Consider the following 17,560-nt stretch of genomic DNA (forward strand, 5'->3'; position numbering starts at 1 on the left):
TTTTTTTTTTTTGCGGTTCACAGGCCTCTCACTGTTGTGGCCTCTCCCGTTGCGGAGCACAGGCTTCGGACGCTCAGGCTCAGCGGCCATGGCTCACGGGCCCAGCCACTCCGCGGCATGTGGGATCTTCCCCGACCGGGGCACGAACCTGTGTCCCCTGCATCGGCAGGCGTACTCTCAATTGCTGTGCCACCAGGGGAGCCCCTCGTGTGATTTATTGAACACTGTCCTGAGAGTGAAAAACAGAATGGCTGTCAGTGTATTGGTTGTTCACCTGGCGATCACAGGACCGACGGGGAGATGCACTGCCCGGCATCGCGAGAGGGGATTGGACGACACACCACTGCCCAGGAGAAATGCAAGACCCAAAATTCAAAGCACAGTTTCTACTGAACCCGAATCACTTTCACACCATCCTTAAGTCGAAAACTCAGAAGTTGAACCATCCTAAGTTGGGGACCGCCTATGTCGATGTTCCTACCCAATGACGCAGGGCAGAGTCCACATTAGGAAAGACTCTTCCCTTGGCTTACTTCCAGTCCTCTCACTAAATGTATTTGGGTGGCTTTGGTTCACTCTGATTCATGCCTGCGGCGCGGCTGGAAGGGCAGGCAGGCCCCTTGAGTGCGCACGCAGGGAGACTTAGCGGGGAAGGAGTCTCCAGGGAAGGAGGTGTGTGACATCCACACGAGGATGCTCAGGCCCAGAGGTCCAGAGGTGGGAAGCCCTGTGCCCACCCTCCCGGCCCGAGCAGGAGAGGAGTAGTGCCAAGGGGGACCCCCAGCCTTCTGGACTGTTAATTCACTTAAAAAATGAACATGAGGGCTTCCCTAGTGGCGCAGTAGTTGAGAGTCTGCCTGCCGATGCAGGGGAGACGGGTTCGTGCCCCGGTCCGGGAAGATCCCACATGCCGCGGAGCGGCTAGGCCCGTGAGCCATGGCCGCTGAGCCTGCGCGTCCGGAGCCTGTGCTCTGCAACAGGAGAGGCCACAACAGTGAGAGGCCCGTGTACCGCAAAAAAAAAAAAATAAAAAAAATAAAATAAATGAACGTGAGACCATCTTACTGTGATAGCCGCTTGTCCCAGGAAAGGTGCCCTCCCGATGCCTCTCTCTTGCCTGCGGTTTTGGGGAACGAATGTCCCTATTTTGCTGATGTTTAGGATGTTCCCGCGACATAGCATCCGCAGACCCGAGATGTTTTCACACAGGAGTTTGCAGGACCCCCTGCACACCAGCGCTGTGAGGACCGGCGCGGGCCAGGGAGAGGCCCTTTGGCTGCACATCAGAGATGAAGGTTCAGCACCGAGGCGGCCGCCCCAGGCCCCACGGCCCCCCAAGGACCAGCCACCCTACCTGTGCTCCCCCAGGCCTGGCTGAGGCCTCTGTCCCCCTGATGACGTCTCTGCAGGGCCCTGGGCTCCCTCAGGAAACCAAAAGAAGTGGGAAATCCTGGGTAGACGTGGAAGAGCTTCGAGGATCTCTGGCCAGTGTCAGAAGCGCCCAGTCCAGATGGGGAAAAAGAGGCAGGACTGTGGGGGGAGTGTGGCTCCCAGATTTGCTGTCAGCCTCGAAGGAGTGAGGACGTGATGGACCCCCAGCTCTGCGGCCCCCTGTCCCCACCCCACCCCGGGCTCCTGGTCCTGCATGGCTCCACCTCGGCAGGGGCCGCAGCGCTGCCTCCACCCGGACGGGCCCTTGTCGGAACCTCAGGTCACTCGGGGCCGCAGCCTTTGTCCACAGGCCTGTCTGCCCCACCTCGGGAAGCTTCTAGAGTGGAGGGTGCTGACATTCACGGTGTGAGCCTGAAAAATGACTTTTGGATAAATGGATTATGCAATCTATGACATACTCTGACCAGAGAGTCTCACTTTTGGAAACACGTGCCAAAGAAAGGCCTATTTTACAAAAGGATTCACAGTTTCGATGTCGAAAACAGCCAAATGCACAAAGAAACCTGCCCACCGTCCTCTGACCAGCGCCCTGGAAACCATGCCGATGGCAAAGCAAGAAATATCTCGCTTCTATCAAAGTGGTGACTGCGTGGACATTCGTGGTTCTTGGAAAACAGTTTTTAAACTGTTAAAAGAAAAAGAGAATGTGAAAGAACGCATATACACTTATTTCAACCACATAAAATTGTCCAAAAATAGGGACTGGAATCAAGCATATGAATCGAATCCTTGGCGTTTAATGGTAAAAGGGTATTTGCGGTTTTATTTACTGTGCTTTCCAAATATAAAGATAGGTATTTAATAAAAATAAAAATTCAGAGCTAAGCACCACGACTATGATTTGGCCGAAATCCTGTTCAGGAGATGCCGGCCCCGACTGTCTCCAGGAGGCCGGGGGAGGGTGGCTGTCCTCCCCCAGGACGGAGGGCTTGAGAGGCTGCGTGCAATCCTTGGGCCATCCTTCTCATTTTACTTACTTTACACTCAGTGAGTGAACACACACTCACTGGGTGCCTACTGTGTTCCAGACGCTGGTTTGGGCGCTGGAGGTCCGGGAGGGAGTGGTCTGTGCAGAGACCCCGCTTGCTGGAAAATGGTTGTAGTGGGTGTGGGGTGTGTCCACCTGGGGCTTGTGAGTGTGGCCTTATTTGGAAAAAGGGTCTTTGCAGATGTGATTATTTGAGGATATTGACAAGAGAGCCTTCTGCATTTAGGGCGGGGCCTGAGTCCAGCGACTGGTGTCATGTAAGGGGACGGAGAGGGCACAGAGAGAAACAGGGAGAAGCCAAGTGATGACGCAGCGGAGGTGGGCTGGTGCCAGCGTGGCAGCAGCCCCCAGGGGCTGGGCGAGGAGCAAGACATTCTCCTCCACAGCCTCGGGAGGGACCAGCCCTGCCAGCGCCTTGAACGGGGACTCTTCTCCGCGCTATGGCTTGAAGCCAGCCTGGGGCTTTCATCGCAGCCGCCCCAGGAAACTCAAGCCGGAGACGAGCTAGATGGCCGGCGTGGCTGTGCTCAGTGGGAGCCCCGGGAGAAGAGCCCGCCCGTGCCCGCGGGGCCGCAGGACAGAGTGGGGGCTGGGACACCCCCGGAGCAGAGACCCTGAGCACTGGGGGGAGGACGTTCCAGGCGAGGGGCAGGGCCGGAGGCCCTGGGGGTGGACACACGGGTCACGCTCAGGCTGTCACTGTCGGGGGACGGGGGGGCCGTGGGGCACCTGAGGGTGTCTCGGGCAGAGGGCACCTGCTGGGACCCCTGCCCCTCCCACCCCGTCCCTCGGGACGGGCCGCGGACCTTGGCGGGCGTGCACTCCCGGAGGCGGGAGGGTGTCTGCTTCATGTGGGGACCCGCGGGTGTGTCTGCACGTGGACACCGTGGATCAGCACAGTGAGGTCAGAGCAACACGGAATGGAAGCCCCGTACTTTGCTCATCTCAGGAGTAATTTTCTGGGAGCGTTATTCCAGAATAGTCTAGGAAAATCCGTGGAAACACCAAGGAGCACTTAAAATCCACTGCAGGATGGAGCAGACAGGATTGGAGCCAGCAGGGCCCAGTGGAGGCAAGAGGGGCCACAGGGCCCACCCGGGAGGGGAGGGGAGGGAGGAGGGGGCCTGATGCCGTGCACGCACTCAGGGCATGAGCCTGCGTCCAGGCGGAGGGCATGCGGGAGCAGACGGGCCAGAGCACACCTGTGCAGGGCGGGGAGCCCGCAGCCCACAGGGGATCCCGCGGCAGGCAGGCTGCCCCTCGCGGAGAGCGGGGTCCCGGGTCTCCCGGCCCCCAACTTGGGTGTGTGGGCGCAGCGTGGTCTCAAGACCTCAGCGTGTGCACACCTGCCCAGAAAGTTCTGTGACTGGACGGCCTCCTGAAGGTCTCCAAGCCACATCTCCCAAATTCTGCATCTTTGGACGCTCCGACTGCCCTGTTAGGCAGGACCCCAGCCTATTATAGATGAGGAAGGAGGGGCTCAGAGAGAGAGCCTCGGCCGAGGTCACGTGGCTGTGAAGTGCGGTCACCCAGTAACTCCTGGAGGGGAGGTGGGGGTGTGCCCAGCTGGGGTGTGGGGCGCAGGGGTCACCGGGAACCCGGCCGCATGACCCTCCCTTGTGGACGGCAGAGGGTGGCTTCCTCCAATGTGTGAGGAAGACCTGAACCCCAGCAGCCAGCCCCTCTGAGTCCGGCCCACGGATGGGAGTACAGGGTCCAGGCAGGTCTGGGAGGCGGCCCGAGCAGGACTCGCCTCTGGCCCCAGCGCTGTGGTTTAGAGGCAATGCTCTTAATTCACTCTTTACTCAGCAAGGAGCCAGAATGGTCCAGCGCGCAGCCGGGAAGCTGTGAAAAAGCTCATAATAAGCGCTTTCTGGAGCACGGTATCAGGACCTATGAGTCAGCTACCTGGTACTTCCTCAAAGAGCGAAGGATGTATATTTAGCCAGCCATCAGGAACACGGAATTATTGTGTTTGAGGGAGTAGCGAATAGCCAGGTTCATGGAAGGGGTCCCACAAGTGGGCACTTACTTAAACCCGCTCGTGGCGACCCACCCAGACTGACAAATCCCTTTGAAAACGGAAGGCTTAATGGCCTGTCTTGGGCAGGTAATCTCTGTTTTTGCTGCAAACGTGGCGTCCCGCCGTTGGGCCCACTACTTCTCTGGCCCCTGTCCCTGTACACCTGTCACCTCCTTGTGTACAGGCACGCTGCAGGGGGCTGCAGTTACAGGGCAGCTGTCCCCCCTCAGCTGCGCCCCCTGCCCCACTGCCCTCTCTCCCCTTTTTCTCCTGACCACTCACCTTCTAACCCACGGGCTCTGTTTACCCTTTACTCCTGTTTCCTCCGGGGCAGGGGGTTTACACTGTTTTCTGCTGCGTCCCCACACCTGACTCCAAGCAGCAGCCCGGGTTCTACCTGTGGAATGAATCAACCGTGAGTTCCCAGGGAGACCCAACCAATAGGAGAGAGAATATATTTTAAGCTTTAAGGATTGGTGGCTGGCAGGGCTGAATCCATGGAGCAGGCAGCAGTCTGGAAACTCGGGTGGGACTTGATGCCGCAGCCTTGAGGCAGAATTCCCTGTTTCTCCAGGAAACTTCCGGGTTTTCTCTTAAAGCCTTCAACTGATTGGGTGAGGCCCACCTGCTTTATTGAGGTTGATCATTACTCAAAGATGCTGATGGTTGGTGCTAACCAACCTGCCAGGTACCTTCACAGCAGCATCTGCATCAGTGTTTGAACCATGGGGACAGCAGCCTGATAAGACGGCACTGGAGCTGAGTGTCCAGGGGGTGAGGTACAAGTCCCGTGGCACCAGAGTTGGGGCTCACGGCCTGTCGTGAGTGGGAAGCAAGGAAACTTCCTGCAGGAGAGAGCAGGGCAGCAGAGGCTCCAGTGAAGAGCTGCCTCCTGCCTCCTGCCCCTCCCCAGCCCTCCCCATCCCAGACCCCTCCCCTGGCGGAGGGAGGTGGGAGCTGCGGACAAGGCCGTGGGCAGGGATGCGGAGGGTCGCGCGAGGGGCAGGGGCGCTCAGGGCTCCTCTCCCCCAGCAGGGAGAAGCGTGCAGCGTCACGCGGGGACAGACGCGCGTCTCTGGGCGTTCTTCCCTCCAGCACCGGGGGGACACAAAGGACCAGTTCTCCGCCATGACAGATAGCCAGTGAGAGAGGGTGGCGGCCCCATTGAGGAACGGGGCAGGAGGGCGAGGGGATAGACAGCGCAGGCGGTCAGAGGATGTGTGGGCGCGTGCGCGCGCCGAGTCTGAGGGGCCCCGGGTGCCCCGGGAGTGCAGAGGGGCTGGGGGTCTCCCCCATGGCTGTGGCTGACCTTGAGAAGGCAGCTTCTGAACCTGGGTGGGGGTGAGGATGGAATTTGGGGAAAACACCCATCTCTGGGTTGGGAACAGGGCCCAAGAGAGACTAGGAAGGCAGGCGGAGAAATGTCCCCGCGTCCAGGAGGCGTCCGTGGACGCGGTGACCTGGAGAGAGGTTGTCCTCTGCGCCGTCTGTCCCTGGAGCGGCGGGGGGCCAGTGGGCGGGGCGAGGACTCTGCCGGGACGGCGGCCGGGGTCCCTGCGGCCCTGCGGAGAAGCGAGGGGGCGGAGGACCGAGAGTTGCCCCAAGGACAGCTGGGTAGTGGACGCCCCCGGGAGCCCCCAGCGGCTGGTTTTGAGGGACCACGGGAGGAGGTGGAGGCATGGGGCCCACGGGGAGGCCAGGAAGGCCGTGCGCCCCTGTATCTCATCGCCTCCCCCAAGCCCCGGCAGGAGGCGCTGGTTCTCCAAGACGGAAGTCACTGCCAGTTAAACAATTTTGAGAGACAAGAGAATATTGTGTCATCATTTACCCTGTGCCCCTGAAAGAGCCGCCTGCGCTCTCATTTTCCCCTTATGTGAGCACAGGCGCGATGCACGGACTGAACCCGTGTGGGACGAGCGGGTCAGCCTCCCCGGCCTCCCCTCCCTCTTCACGTCGGAGCCCCACTGTCCTGAGTCACCTCCTGGCTCAGACGTGGCAGCCTCCTCCCCGGCCTCACCCGTGTCCCCAAGGCTCATGCCCCGGGCGCTCTCACCACTGCCGTCTGCCTACCTGCCACCCGCGGCCCAGAGATGCCGGACACCTGCTTCATCGGGTCCAACACGACATTCTCTCCTCATCGACTCAGAACGACGGGAGGACGCCAGAAGGACTTAAGCCGAGTGGCCACGCACTTTGGTTTTTGTCTTCACAGCTCAGCTGGGCGGCTGTAGAGAAGGACAGACATGAGCATGAACTCGGGAAGGCAGTGCGGCTCCTGAAAACCTTTGGTGTTGTCCCCACTTTTTTTTTTGTTTTGTTTTTGCGGTTCGCGGGCCTCTCACTGCTGTGGCCTCTCCCGTTGCGGAGCACAGGCTCGACGCGCAGGCTCAGCGGCCATGGCTCACGGGCCCAGCCGCTCCGCGGCACGTGGGATCCTCCCGGACCGGGGCACGAGCCCGTGTCCCCTGCATCTGCAGGCGGACTCTCAACCACTGTGCCAACAGGGAAGCCCTGTCCCCACTTTTTAAAATTTAATTTTCATTTTATATGGAAATAGAGCTGATTTACCATGTTGTGTTAGTTTCAGGGGTACAGCAAAGTGAATCAGTTATATGTATACATGTATCCACTCTTTTTTCAGATTCTTTCCCCATATAGGTTATTACGGAGTATTGAGTAGAGTTCCCTGTGCTCTACAGCAGTCCTTATTAGTTATCTGTTTTATATATAGGAGTGTGTATATGTCAATCCCAGTCTCCCAATTCATCCCCCCCTTGGTGCTATGCCCACTTTTTATTTCAGTTGTGCTAGAAGGTGTGAGGTGATATTTCATTGTGGTCATAATTTTCATTCCCTTAGTGACTAACAATGTCGGATGTTCTTCGTGTGCTCATCTGTGTATCTTCTTGGTGAAATATCTGTTTGCATGTTTTGCATATTTTTAACTGTTGAGATTTGAGGCTCTTTTATTTATCTCAGATCTGAGTCCATTGTCAGACGGTCTACCAGACCACAGTGTGTCTTTTCATTCTCTCAGGGGCTTCACAGAGCAAAAGTTTTTAATTTTCATGAGTCCCAATTTTATCACGTTTTGTCTTTTATGGATTGTGCTTTTGTGTCAGGTCTAAGAATTCTTCACCTCGCCTAGATCCCTGAGACTTTCCTGTGTTGTTTTCCAAAAGTTTTATAGTTTTCCACGTTGCGTCTGTGACCACTTTTGAGTGAATTTTTATACATGGCGGGAGACTTTGGTTATTTTTCATTTCTTCTGTCCACGGAGGTTCACTAGCTCATGCACCAGGTGCTCTTAATGTCCCTTCATCACAGAATTCCTTTATTCCTGCTTTATTCCTTTATTCCTTCACCCAGTGAAGATATCTTCACTGGGTGTAGAATTTGCAACTGGCAGTTCTTTTTTGGAAAATGTGCCCATTCTTTCTGGCCTCGCTGCTTTCAGATGAGAAATCTGCTGTAAATTATATCCTTGCTTCCCTCTAGGTGATGTCGGGCAAACTCATTCAAGAACGATTGTTTATAATTGAGGGGAGATTAGGAGGGAAGGAAGAGAGGGGGAAGAGGAGGAGGGAGGAAGGAAGGGAAGAGGGAAGTAAGAACTGAAATGTTGCTGCCACATCAGTAAGCAAAGGCTGTTGCGGCCATCAAGCCATCACATTACAGCCACCCCGATGCTGAGCCCTGAGGGAGCTCAGGATGGAGACGAACGGGCTGCCCACTGCCAAGTCCAACTACTCATCAGCCGCTGCAGCCACCCCCGACGGTGCACTCTGAGGAGACTCAGGATGAGAAGCACACAAGCCACAATCCTGCCCCGAGGTCCATCTGCCTTCAGGGACCCACCTGTAAGGGTGAGTGGGAGCCCCACCCCACTGGTGTCCATGGGCCCCACGGACGTCTGACCGTGTCTGCCTGGCCCTGAACTCCTGGCTGCAGAACCACAGCCTTGACCCCTGCTGCTAGCTACCTGTCCCCGGGCAGAAATCCCACCCCTCAAACACTCAGAGTGAGCCTCTCTGCAGTGGATGCTGGTGGGTGTCCAAGGAGAAACAAACTGGGATTTAGGATCATGGGGGGAGCTATTACAATACAGGGTGGGGATCGGGGGCCACTGTCAGGGACAGCACTGACCACGAGTCTGCTGGCACGTCTGAGTCAGGCACACAGAGGTTTCCTTTTAGAGAGACGGGTGCAAACAGGCTGGAAGAACGGGGACGTGAGACCAAGGGAGGCAGGACCCGACCCTCCATCCAGGGAGTCTCCCCCAGGCCAGCTGTGTCTTGGGGGGCCCCAAGCAGGGGGCTGCGTGCAGGGTGGGATGCCAAAGCTCGGGGGCCCAGAGAAAGGAGACAAGTTCAGCCAAAGTGTGTTGTTCCCATTGGTCAGTGGGGTGAGCAGGTCAGCTAAGCAGCCTGCCTGGCTGTCTCCCCTCCCCAGGCAGGAGTGGGAGACCGTGGGGTCTGGGGGCCACACTCCCAAGTGGGACCTGATCAGATGGCACTTCAGGGGTCTGTTATGTGGCTCCTGCAGCAGTGCCCACAGGCTGGGACCTGCGGGAGCTTACATGGGGTCAGCCTATCATATTGATTTGCAAATAACAGTTATTAATTGATTGGCGAATAGCAGCGTGCCTGGCTCTCTGCTGCACTCTCCTGAGGACAACCCCCACACCCCGATCCGGAGCTGCTTGAGGATTAAAAGTGATCTGAAGCCAGTCACCTCCACTGACCCCAACTCCTTTTGGGGCCCAGAGCCTCCTGCTTCCATGGGGCTCACATTCTGTAGCTCGGGCCATGGCTGAGCCCCACTGGGATTACAGGACTCCAGGGAGGTTAAAGAGACCCCGACTCCTTTTGGGAAATGGGACTTCTATTTGGAGACTCCTGTTCTCAATGGATAGCCCAGGAGGGAACACTTCCTCAGACTGGAGGTGTCGGTCTGCAGAAGGCTTAACCTCCTTCTCTCACTTTGCTGCCCCTTTCCGGGCCCCAGGCTGTCTGCAGGCTCTGCAGGTGGGGGCCTGAGCCATCTCCTGCCACGTCCCACAGAGGCCACAGGGCTGTCTTCTGATGGGAGTGTCCTTCCGTGGGACACAGGTGGCTTTGCCCAGCGTCTGGCAGGCAGCTGTCATTCAATCACCTTCTACTCAGCTCGGTGGTGAAGGAGGGGTCCCCTCTGTGGGGTTATGGGGAGGCTGAACCCGGGATGCTGGGCAGACCAGACAGACAGCAGTCATCAGTCACGTACACTCACAGCCCAGGGAGGGGCTGCACAGCAGGCAGGGCCACATGGGCTGTGTTGGGCAATGGAATGAACATAGGGGGCTGTGCTGTGACAGGAGGGTGGGGCTCCCTGCTTTCCAAAGGACACGATGAACTTGCTTACGTAATTCTGGAGGCTGGCAGCGAACTGAAGACAGTACTCAGGGGTGAGCAGGCTCTGCTCCCGGTCCCTGAACGAGGAGGACTCTCTGTCTGGGCCCTTACTCAGCTCCGGCAGCTGTAACAAAATGTCATAGACTGAGAACAGGTGCCAGCAGGTCGGGTTCTGGTGGGAGCTCTCGTCCTGGCCTGCAGATGGCCGGCCGCTGTGTCCTCACATGAGGTTCTGCTATCTCCTCTCATAAGGGCACTAATCCCACCATGGGACCCCACCCCATGACCTTGTCCAGCCCTCATCACCTCCCAAAGGCCCCACCTCCTAATGCCTTCACATGGGGGTTAGGCCTTCAACATATGAATTGCGGGCAGGCACACAGTCAGTCTGCAGCACCCTGGAGCAGCGTGGGGGACAGAGCCTGAGCTCAGACCCCTGGAGGCCCTGCCAGGTTCACCACACAGTCAGGCACCTAATGTTGCACCTTAATGTTTTTCTGTAGTTTGTTGCACGTAATATTTTTATTTATTTTTTTACTGAAGTATAGTTCTATACAATTTATATAAGTCACAGGTGTACAATATAGTGATTCATAATTTTTAAAGATTATACTCCATTTATAGTTATTATAAAATATTGGCTATATTCCCTGTATTGTACAATATATTCTTGTGGCTTATTTTATACTTAATAGTTCGTACCTCTTCCTCCCCCATCTCCCCAGTGGTAACCACTAGTTTGTTCTTTATAGCTGTGAATCTGCTTCTTTTTTGTTACATTCACTAGTTTGTTGTATTTTTTAGATTCCACATATAAGTGATGTCATACAATATTTGTCTTTCTCTGCCTGACTTATTTCACTTAGCATAATGCCCTCCAAGTCCATCCATGTTCCTGCAAATGGCAAAATGTCGTTCTTTCTCATGGCTGAATTGCACCGTAATTTTAAGCCTTAGCTCACAACCCCCCTGATGGGAGGGAAAACGGGTCTCCTTGGGAACCACAACATGGCTGAGTCCCAGTCCACGGCCCCCCACCTACCTGAGGGCTCTCCCGTGACATTCTCCTCCCAGATGGCATGAAAATCCGCAGAGTCTATCAAATAAATGTTTCATGGGCTGAGTGAAGTTTGGAAGGAGACTGCAGGGTAAGAGAAGTCCTTTTGCGAAGCAAGTAAAAATTGGGAATTATTCTTGTTTGTTTGTACGTCAGGTGTCTGTGTGTTTTTTTTTTGTTTTGTTTTCTTTGGTTTTTTTTGGCCGTGCCACATGTGGTTATGAATTCCCTGACCAGGGATCGAAACCCCGCCCCCTGCACTGGAAGCATGGAATCTTAACTACTGGACCACCAGAGAAGTCCCTGTCAGGTGTCTTGGAATATGATTCTGTCTTGAAATGGGACCTCACAGGTCCACGGGTTGGTTGAGTTACACGAAGAACCTTCAAACCCCGACGTCCCCAGTACCCAGAGGCAATCACTGTGACCACGTGGTGAATTTTTGTTTGTAGAACCTTTAATAAGACTATAATCAATTAGGGCTACACTCATTACTTATTCACTCAACAGATATCATATGCCTATTACGTGTTAGGAACGGTTCTGGGTGCTGGAGCTTTAGTGGGAAAAAATCAAAACTGAAGATAGTCTTGCCCTTGAGGGGCTTCCCTTCTAGAAGGAGACGGAAGTGAGCTTGATGAATGATTGACAGGGCCATGAAGGATGGCATGGGGGGGAGGGCATGGGGGGACAGCCCCGCTGCAAAGGTGACCAGATCTGCAGGAGAAAGTAGAGCTGGGAGGCCCAGCCCCGAGAGAGACCCCGTCTCCCTGGGCAGTCACTTCCCTTTGCTGGCAGGGTCATTGCCCTCGGCGGGGACAGTGACAACACAGGTCTCAGAGACCCCGTGAGACTTGGTCATCCTGGTAACCGATCTGCAAAGTTGCACTTGGTTCTGACCCTGAATTTGGGTCTCTGTTCATGAGGGCTTGAACCCCCACTCCACTCACTGCCTAAGGCTGGCCTGGGAGTCAGGGGGTGCGGGAGGGACTGGAAACGGTAAAGCGCAGTTCCCGGGACCGGTGGGGGGGGCTTCATCCCGGGGCTGCTGCTGCCCCAGGGGATGACGCGGTAGGAAGTGGGAGATGGCGTTTACTTGCGAGAACGGCTTCGAGGACTCAGCTTGCTTTGGACTCTGTGCTGGGCGCCTGCCGTTGGGGCACTGACTGGCCCACCGCCCAGCGGTTAGAGATGGGGAGGGCGCCGGGGGGGCTGCGGTGTCTGGCCTGGTCTCACCACGTGGCCCCGGGGACACTGCACAGGATGACCAGCCTCAGAGGCCCTGAAGTGAAGGCCCCCGCCTGCTCTGCCCTTGCTGGCTGACTTTTGCCCTCAGCCCCTCCAAGGGCCAGGGCAGTGTCCGGACTGCATCCCTCACACCGGTCAGCATCTGGCACAGACTTTCAGGGTCTTGGCTGGGGGTCCAGTGTCCTCCAGGGGTAAGCTCCGCGTCTGGACTGGAGCCGCCACCCAGTGGGTGCTGAAGCGTTTGGCCCCGAGGCCCAGCCTCTCTAGCTGGCAAGTGGAGAGACTCATTTTCCCCAGAATGAAGGTTTGCCGACCACGCCCCATGACCAGATTCCTGTCTGATCCTGGTTCTTGCAAGGGGGGGTCACGACACCCTGCCCCACTGGAGAGAAGGCAGACAAAATGCCGGCACACGCTGCGTGCAGAGTCAATGCCGCGCTCTCTCCTGACGACTTGCTCTTCACGGACCCTGCCCCGATCCTGGATCCTGATCGGAGGAGGAGGGGTGCACCTGGCACCTCTCGCCTCACAAGTCAGACCAGGAGGCCTGGGCCCAGCTCCGGGGCCTTCCCATTGGCCACGGGCCCTGAGCCTTGTTAGAATGACAGGAACAGAATTAGGGCTTAAACAAGCGTCTTTTGAGCCTAGACACGTGATCCCTTTTAGACTCTTCACAGGAGCTTCCAAAGCCAGAGCTGTGATTACTGAGCTCTCGTGGCCCCCGCACGACGCCCAAAGCTCCACCTCCCACTCTGGCCCACACCTGCCTCGGCCCTCCCGGCTCTGCCCGGGCAGTCTGCCTTCTCTCCTGCGGGGCCCAGGGCTGTGCTGGTGAGAGACACCCAACGGAAAGACTCTGTGTCCAGGTCAGGTCCCCTGCCACTGCGCACTCCGGCCACCTGCCAAGGCCGCTTGCTGAGCTGCCCCTCTGGGGTCAGCGGCTTCCTACTTGGTCTGTGTGCTGATCTGGGACGCTTGTTTCCACTAGGGAGTCGTCACTCCTCTCTGGGGCTTGGTTTCTCCACCTGCAAGCGAAGGCTTCCCATTGGCATCAGCGGCTTTCAGACTGAGCCAGGAAGCCCCCTCAGGGCCAGTGGGTATCGGGGGCGGAGGTGGGACAGGTGGGCAGGGCTGGTGGCCTGGAGCTGCTCTCCCCTGCCCACCCTCGAGGGGAGGCTGCCCCCTGAAGCATGGCTGCCTGGAGACCCGCAGTGAGCTCTATTACACACGTCTGTCAGGTGCCCACAACAGGAGCCAGGCCCCGGCTCGGGATGCCAAAGGGTGGACGCAGATGCCCCAGCGGCCCGCTGCCTGCTTGGTCCTGGCACCGTCCCAGGCCAGCCCACTTCAGGCCCTGTGGTCCCAGTTTGGAGTCCTCTGAAGACCGTTCTGTGATTCCAGGGAGGTTTGAGAGGTCTCCCTTGGAGGGTCCGTGCCCGCTCCCACTGTGTGCCCCATAGCCCGGTGTTTTTCCAAGGTGTGTCCCACCAGTGGGGTGGGGCTGCCCCGCTGACAGCTCCCCCCTGAGCCTGGAAGCAGCCACACTGCTCTGGCAAAGCCACGTCACCCTCCCGGCCCCGTGCCTTCCCCACCTTGAGAGCTGCAGGAGCACCGGGTGGAGGACCTGGGGCACCACCGGCCCCTCCTTTGCCTTCACGAGAAGGGCAGCAGGGGAGCCATCTTCACGGCTGAGGCCTCCGCCCAGTCGTGCACTTACTGACCTTCCACCACTAAGCAAAGGAGCACAAAACCCTCCCTCAGCCCTGCTCTGTTCCAGGGCCTGCCCAGCGGCCAGAGGAGGGACCCGGCTGGCTGGGCGCTGGCCCGGGTGCCCTCGCAGAAGCAGCAGACCACGACCCATGTCACCCAAAGGCCCTCCTCACAGGGATGAGCCTCTGGCGTCCACGCTTCCTTTTGGGGTCTGTTGTCTTTTTTTTAAACAGCATGTCTAATAATTGAGAACCAGATGGGGGCAGCTACCTCTTTTGAGGGAACTTCCGGCTGAGCTACTTCAAAATAAAATAAAAAGTATTTCAGGGGCTTCCCTGGTGGCGCAGTGGTTGAGAGTCCGCCTGCTGATGCAGGGGACATGGGTTCATGCCCCGGTCTGGGAAGATACCACATGCCACGGAGTGGCTGGGCCCGTGAGCCATGGCCGCTGAGCCTGCGCGTCCGGAGCCTGTGCTCCGCAATGGGAGAGGCCATAACACTGAGAGGCCCGTGTACCGCAAAAAAAAAAAAAAAAAAAAAAAAAAAAAAGTATTTCAGAGGTTATCAGGAAAAGCATGACAGTCTTGGCCTCACTGTTTGAGAGTCTGTCTATTCTAAGGATTTTTTTCCCAACATCTGCATCACATAGGGCTACTTTTCAAAATACAACAGGAGCTTCACAACAACAGAAAAAAGCAGCCAACGTTACCCCTCTGGCTTTATTAATTTAAGGCCATATTTAGTCAAATCCAATCTACTTCTGTTCTAAAGCTCTCTCTAACTCGCTCATCTGTAACATATGCATATTCATTTTTCTTCACTGTGAGAAAAAGTGTGATATTAAAAATGTTGTTTTTCCTTTTCCTTGAACAGTCATGGGAGGTGATTCATCACACATAATTTTAGTGATAGATTTTTCAATAAAATGGGATTTCTCTTGAATTTGTTATTAAATAGAAACTTGAAAAATTAGCCACTTAGATGTGTATACTTACATTTTCAAGAAAGAATGTTCACATGTGTCTAGGCACTGGGAACATTTCCATATTGCTCTAAGTAATGAGAAGGCAGCTACCAAGTTGAGACAAAGGGATTTTCAGGCCGAGATCCTCACTCGTTGATCACAGAATTTATGTTTTCATTAACTGCTTAGTAATTTGTTGCAAAAAAAGATAATTCAGTGTTGAAAATAGAATTCCTTATAAACTAAGAGAAAATGTTTGCTTCTTTAAAAATACAGAATAAAAATGATATATGCTTTGTTTTCCTTCTCTCCATTACAGAAAATTTAAAACTACTTACAAAAGTAGAGAGAATAAAATGCTGTACCTATCACCCAGATGCAAACATTTTCAAAGTTTCCAATCTTGTTGTATCTATTCCCCTGTCCCCCTTTTTTTTTCTTTTTATAAAATACATTAAATATCAAACATCCTGTCATCTTACCTGTAGAAACTTCCGCCTGCATCTTTAATTGATAAAGGTTGTTTCCTCTGTAACCACACACATATTGTCACATTTGACTAAGTTAACAAGACTTCCTTTATACCATCTTATACCAAACACAAGTTCATATTCAAATGTCCCTAATCACCCGGGAATGTGCTTTCACCACTGATGTGAATGAGGATGTGCACCGGCACACCCCGCAGGAGGTTGCGAAGTCTGCTTCACTCTCTTTTCTCCCCTCCCTTTCATTCTCTGTGCCACTGGCTCCTTGGAGAAACCAGGTCCGGTTCACTTAGGACCGGAGCCTGAGTTATTTTCAGGTCCAATTTTTCAGGGAAGAACGTCTCATAGGTGGTGATGTAGACTTCTTACCATATCACGTCTTGACGCTCGTGGTGGCCGGTTGTTCCACTTTTAATGAGGCCAACACTGACCGGTGGTTCAGGTGGTATTCCGTGGAAGCTAAAAATTTTCTTTTTCTGAATGTTTTCCGGAGAGAATTATTCTTGGTTTTGCCATTAATCTTGGTAAGGACATATGTGAGGTTAGACAGCCTGGATGGGGGTGTCCACGGGCTGGCGGAGGTCGCAGTGCTCCCCTGGCGTAGAAAATTCATCTCTGGATCCCAGCAGACCCAGGGCACAGACGGGTCAGCCCTGCTCAGTTCTCCGCTGGGTTCCCTGTGCTCAGCACAGACTGTTCATGGAGGAGACGCCTAAGTGCCCGTCAATAACTCAGCCAATGGAAGCAAGGGGCCTCACAGACGTCCTGGAGAGGGAGGATGAAGATGGGAACCAGACTGGTGATGCTAGGGATGAAGAAGAGGACAAAGTCAAGGTTCTTCTCTTCAAGGCACAGCCACCAGCCTCGGGGCTGGAATGGGTGCGGGGGAAGGGGAGTAAGGGGAACCGGGCTCCAGGTTTCTGGCTCCGGTGACGGGGTAGATGGAGAGTGTGGAGAAGGGGGTCAGGTTTGCTGGGCGGCAAGTACATGTCCATTTGGGACCTGCTGACTTCGAGGTACTTCAGGAACATTCTTGTAGCCACATCCAACGTGGAAGAGGGCACCTCATTGGGGGGTCGGTGGCCCCTGAGTTTCAGCCTATCCTATGAGAAAGATGTGATGTTTTCAACAGAGAGTCACGGGCAGAGAAGAGGTGAGGGTGTCAGAACAGGGGGTCCGTGGAGAGGGGAGAAGGGAGAGTCACAGAGAGCGGAGGAGAGCCGGAAGGGGGCACTGTCACAGGGGCGGGGGTCAAGATGCGGGGCGGGGTGGTGCTGCCGACGGAGCTACGTGGGTAGAGAAGCGGAGGAAGCAGGCCCTGAAGGCGCCCGTTGGTAGCGAGAGGAGGACGCCAGCCAGAGCCATTACGGAGGCCGAAGAGACAGGCCTTGGTGATGCAGTTGGTGCTGGAAGAGGCCGGAAACAGACCCTCACCCCGTGCCGGAAGCTTATGGAGAGAGACACTGGTCGTCACAAACTGGGAGGAGAGCCGGACCATGCTGGTGTGAGCTTGAACCAGGAGAGCTTTAGCAGAATTCCCAGGGCCTCAAACGTTCTCTCGCTGGCACCCTCCACCCATGTGACGGTCCACATGCATCCGGGGCCCGTGGCCCTGCTGACGTCTGCCTTGGTCCACCTTGTCTTGAAGGCCGTGACCCTTAGTGCTGGAGCCCGTGGGAGATGCTGTGAGTGTGCGGTAACCCCTACTTCCGCAAGTCAGCTTGGATCTGAAACGTCCATGTCATGACGTGTGACAGTCAACTCGGACAGTGAACAAGGTGATACAAAATCGGATGCATTTGGTTTTGTCCTGGCCAAACTGTTTGTTTTCAGATACACAAAAGATGATTGGGAATGTGAATAATCACTGAAATTATGTTTCACGTGAAGACGGTGCTGAGAAATGTTCTCGTCCTGTATTTTCAACACTGATACTTGTGATAATTCCAAGGGGGTTCCTGGACCCTCCACAAAGAGCCCTGTTAGAGCGGTTTCTCTGTGTGAAGGCTCACCGGGGAGCATCTTTCTTCAGCCACATGCCGTGTGGCATCAGGAATCTCCCTGAGATATCAGGCTTGCTTACTTTATGAGCGACAGTCAGACATATAGGCACTGCTGCTTTCTTCAGACGTTAAGGGAAACTTAACAAAATCTCTCCACTACGATGTGTTGTGGATTAGAAGTTCCCACCCAGGGACCCTGAGTCAGCAGAGACAGCGGTGTCGCGGTGTGCCCCCAGA

Source organism: Mesoplodon densirostris, chromosome 8, assembly GCF_025265405.1.
Source record: "Mesoplodon densirostris isolate mMesDen1 chromosome 8, mMesDen1 primary haplotype, whole genome shotgun sequence".
Taxonomy (NCBI): Eukaryota; Metazoa; Chordata; class Mammalia; order Artiodactyla; family Ziphiidae; genus Mesoplodon; species Mesoplodon densirostris.